Source organism: Sparus aurata, chromosome 7 (genome assembly GCF_900880675.1).
Source record: "Sparus aurata chromosome 7, fSpaAur1.1, whole genome shotgun sequence".
Taxonomy (NCBI): domain Eukaryota; kingdom Metazoa; phylum Chordata; class Actinopteri; order Spariformes; family Sparidae; genus Sparus; species Sparus aurata.
Genome location: NC_044193.1, coordinates 14,160,412 through 14,165,542, shown reverse-complemented (window position 1 = coordinate 14,165,542; position 5,131 = coordinate 14,160,412). Strand labels below are relative to the sequence as shown.

Here is a 5,131-nt window from a genome sequence, read left to right as displayed (position 1 = left end):
TAGGGGAGCTACAGCAGCTATTGTAAATAGCTATCTGAATTACCTTTTAGATAAGTTAAAAGGAGAGTGAATCCTGGACTTCATATAAATCATCAAAATTAAATTAATGGCAATGTTACTCCATAACCTGCTGGATGTTTACTTAAGCACTGTATGCAACAAGTTCACATGACTGTGTTCACAGCTTGCTACCTGAATCAGTTTTGCAGTGATTGTTTCCTTTCTGTTCAACCTTGTACTTCCACTAGATTCTAGCAGTAAAAGTCTGCAGTCTCCTCTACATTTATTTAAGAGCTACAGTTGCTCGCTACTCCGCAGATTCACATTTTACAGACATTATATACCGATATTGAAGCGATATTAAAGATCCTTTAATGTCGCAGCGAAACAGATCTCCACAGTGTGATTACCACTTAATTAATTGCAATTGGTAATGAACACAAAATACTTGTTGTCTTTAGTTTTCACGCCCTCTAACTGGAGATGGAGTTGATTGTGGTATAAAAACACGTGTCTTGAAGATCCCATATTAATTGAGTCAGAATCATAGCAAAACATTCACCATGAGGACAAATGGGAGCGCTCCAAGCAACTCTTCTGTCCTGAAGCAACCTTGAAGTGTTTGATCAGTTTGGTACAGTAGAAGGTGGAAAAAATATCAGCGCCCAGTTGTAGGAAACAAAAGAGAAAGAGGCCGATCCATAAAGTCAAGGCAAATGGCAAACCAGGCATTCTCCTGTAGTAGATTGTTGGAATACAATGCCAGAGAGAGCTGCTTAAAGTCCCTACTGGTAGCAACATGGCTACTGTCCAAAGCAATAAACAAGCATAAGACCTAGAAATGACCTCGAAATCTAATCTCAGTGCTATGAAAAGGCAGAGTAACACACCCCTTTGTATTAATAAGTAATCAGGTTTTGTTACTTGGTCATCTAGTAGAAAGAATACCGGTTTTGAACCATCTCAAATCCCGCAGGTCAGAGGAAAAGCAGACTTTGACGCAACACTGGTGCTCTTCATCATCGTCTGTTTGCTCTTGTTTTACCTCAGTTTCCATCATTCTCCCTCTTCGCCTACTTTGCTTCCTCAGTCAGCGGAGCTCTTTTTCTTTTCCTGCAGTGAAGAGTTTCCACATTTATTCCAGTTGTTCCACGGTTACCTGGGGACAGCGACCAGAGGACAACACCCCTTCCTGTTTTGGTTGCACAATGCAGACGCGCTTCCTTATGGCTGTAACATGCCCTTTGTCAATTTAAACAGCCGTGGCACTGTGCAATCAGGATTTACCTCAGAAAGATAAGGTAAAGTAAAAAAATGTGTCTGTTGCCGGTTTAAGATAAATTTTGAATCTAGTAGGTTTATTAAAAATTGAGTCTTTGACTGGGATATTGCTGCTTTTTCTTAAGGAATCTGAATACCTCCTTCAGCCTTGGCTTCTGCATGTTCCTGATTAATCTCTTACTGAAGATAGTCAACACCTCCAGTACATCTCCAGTGACTGGTGGAGCCTTATAGGTGAGGTGAGATGAGGTGGTAGGGCTGAGTGGCACAGAGCGGAGGAGTGTGGGGTCACTGTGAGGAATAAAACGATGGATACAATGCTGCAGGGTCTTGGCATCGCCTCCTTATAACGACATTACAGTGGAAAGAACAAGCGGCAAGGAGCGACACCATCATTAACCTCTGACTGGGCTATAAATCAACAGCAGCTCACGCAAATTAGACCAATTCCCCTCGATCTGCCTCTGAAGGCCCTTGCTAGGTCTACGTCATTATAAATCACATACAGGAGGAGGAGGAGGAGGACACACACACACACACAGATGCAGACACTTTTATTGGCAGTGTGTTGCAGTGAGTCATATAATCTAAAAGAATAAAAATTCTCAGGCTTGCCCTTGGTGATCCATACATATTTTCATCATGGCTGCTTATTACAGAGAGGATTTGCTTTTGTCTAGAAGCTGAGCGAAATTCACCTTATGCGTAGCCATGTTACAGGAAAGAAGAGAAGAGGAGAGAGGCAGGAGATACTTTCAGAATAAAGATGACATAGGTTATGCAATTTCAGATTATTATTCAGCACAGTGCAGCCCTGGGGACTAATTTGATGTAAATATGAAAGAGTACAGCATCACTTTTTTCTCAAGCAACAAAGAGTGAGCACAACAGAGAACCAAAAATAACACTGGCTGCAAATAGAATACTGTAATTGGACACAATATGTTTTCATCATGATTTGATTTTTTTCTTTTGCTCCAGCCTGTACAAAAACACCAAATGTTAGCAGTATGTTTTGATTGATAATAGGACGGCACAATTAGTCGAAATCAAAATCACAAGAAACAGCAAGCATTTTTTAAGATAAAGGTCAAATGTGTGACAAAACAGCATTATAATGACGAACTCTAGTGCTGCAGAGATGTCCTGGAAAATTGGCTGTTTGGTACAGACCCCCCAAAATGTCACACCATCATGATTTTAACGTTTATTTCACTGAAAATGAAAATTGTAATACAAAAATGATCATTCTCACTAATCATGAATAGTTTTGCAATTGTAGTATCTGTCAAAATCATTGCAATATTGATATTTTTAAACCATGTTAGGCAGCCCTAAATAATAACATTATCCTCATTATACTCTATGGAAATTTTTTTGCTAATTTTGGGCTGTTGGTGTTTTGGTCCATGCAGGGCGGTGCAGGGAGAGGGATGGACAGCTGCTGGCTCTCTGCGGTCGTCTGTAGGAAAGAGTACATATTGCACGTCACTCGGAAAGGTAATAGATATGGCAGTATGTCCCTGCCATCTGTCACTGGAGCTTCACACATCCATGCAGACAAAAGGAGAGCCAGGCCGCCGAGACGGCAGCAAGGCCCCAGCCTGCTATTGTCCTGAAGGCTTGTGTGGGTGAATGTAGGGCCCCTTATCATCAGGGCCCTGCTGGAGTGATGCAGTCTGGCATTGTTCGCCACACGCGTTCACCTAAGGGACCAAACAGACGACATAAATTTGCAAATTTTGATTTTGGTTAATTTTAGGCAAGAGTAATCACACAATTAAATCCAGCATTTTATGCTAAAAAGTGCAAAAAGTTATGGTCGGTTTTGAATTCTGAGCTTGTTTCAATGATTGTCTTTGCACTTTTTATCTCTTGAATAACCCCTCACAAACGCGGACCCTCAGGTGCACACACTTCCATCGAGTGCAGACTCCCACAGATAAAGTCCCAGGCTTAGTGGACAGGGTCGATTTTCCATTATGGAATTTCATAATAAAGATCAACTGTCACTACAATCAAAGCATCACTTAAGGCTATCTTAAAGCAGAACCAGGACCTCTGTTTTCATCCAGCAACCTCCTCCCCATCCCCCAAAATAATCATCCTCAATCCTCCATACTCCCAAACACTGCAGACCCTCCAAGAGTCCCATCTTGTCCTTTATCACTCCCTCAGAAAAAAAGAAGAGGAAAAAAGATGAGGAAGGTCAACAATCTGTCAACAGTAGATAAAGAAGGATGGACAAGAGAAGAGATCGATGGAGATCTAAAAAACTTTGCAGTTTTATATATTTTTCTCTGAAAGGAAAACAGGAAGATAGAGTGCAATCAGACTCTATATATTTTGAAGTTTCTGTTTCTCAATTTAGCAGTTTGATTAGTGCCACTAAATTAAAGTGAACTGTCTCAGCAGTTACTGTCAAGTTTGTATATAATGTATGTGCTCCTTTCTCTGTGTTTGACTGAAAAAGAAGTAGGGAGGAAAAACCCCTCACTTATTCCTTTTTAGACAGCGTTGCAGAGTAACATGTGAGATTACACCAACTAATCCCTGTGTAATCTCTGTGGTCCTTGCTGCGGAAACTGCCATGGCACGAATGTCTGACCAGTTTCTTAATACAGTAATATTGAAAGAGAAAGAGGATTGAGTACAAATGGGGACAAAACAATAATTTCAGGCAGTATTTTGTGTTGTTGTAAAAGTCTTAAAGCTCCTGATGAGTTGGTTCAAAGATTAAATCTCCTCCACCAAGGAGGTTGAGTTTTTTCCATTGTCCATTGGTTGATTGGTTAGATGTTGGTTGGTTGGTTGGTTGGTGGTTAATTGGTTTGTTATTGTTGGTTAGTTGGATGTTGGTTGATTGGCTGGTTGCAGCATATTCATCAGTTAATATGCTTTATTAGGACTATGCAGCTGTAATCGGATCATATTTGATTGATAGTGACTGAAAAAACCCACCAGCTATCAACTGCTCCAAATGTTGCTCAGCTCTAACTAACTATCTCACGGATACATCCCAGATAGCAAAACTTACAGGACACTTTCGTCCATCCCACATTCTGCCTGTATTGATGGCACTTGGGCAGTCTGCTCCTGGCCATGCTAAGGCCAGATGTCAGCCATGAGCGAACCAAATATATCAGAACTGGCCCAAGTCAGGGCTGTGGCAGGCCATAGCATATTTGTTGCGGGCCAGATCTGGGTCGCAACAATTTTGCTATCTGGGATGCAACATTACCTTTTCCAAACTCACAGCTGCACCCTGCAAACCTACAAATACCAACATCTCTCATGTGAGATAATCAGAATGAAATATCTTGTACTCACGTAGGACCAAATTGCTCGTTGCTCTAAAAGGGTTTTCAGGGCCATTAAAGCTCAGCGGGGCCCCGCTGTGCATGGAGGGAAGGGTAACGTGCAGCTGAGGGGAACCAGCACACTGTGGAGGTCAAGGTCTGACCCCTCAGATCCCAGCTCCCTGCATGCTCAGGCGGTTCCTCCATGTTTTGAACTCAGGGTTTCCAATCAGACAGATTGGTGTTGGGGCCCCGTTTGACACGAGGGGCCCAGTGTTGCTTCAAATCCTGGTGGGCCAACTGGCAGCCTCTCAGGAAACCTATTTCAATTACCATAAGAGCCTTGGCTTGTTTCCTTTCATCCTATTCTTTAATGGCCTATGCATGTACCACCTCATGCAAATGACTTATAGCAAGGTCCTTTCTTTTTAGTGTTGTTGCTTTTCAGAGTGTTTACCTTTGTTTGTGTTTGCGTCCCTGCATGTGTCCCTGTTTATGCACACTAGTGTCTCGGTGTGAGCGTGATTAGCTCTAAGAGATATCAGCTATTA

At 42.0% G+C, this 5,131-nt stretch overlaps 1 long non-coding RNA gene across 1 annotated transcript; it reads right to left on the bottom strand.

Annotated features, from left to right (window-relative positions):
* Positions 1–1,820: 1,820 nt before the first annotated feature.
* LOC115585475 (uncharacterized) lies at positions 1,821–4,761 on the bottom strand. Its single transcript, XR_003984713.1, has 2 exons — positions 4,612–4,761; positions 1,821–2,987 (listed from the first exon to the last, which is right to left on the bottom strand). It is a non-coding gene; the product is annotated as an uncharacterized LOC115585475 (long non-coding RNA).
* Between the last annotated feature and the right edge of the window lie 370 nt (positions 4,762–5,131).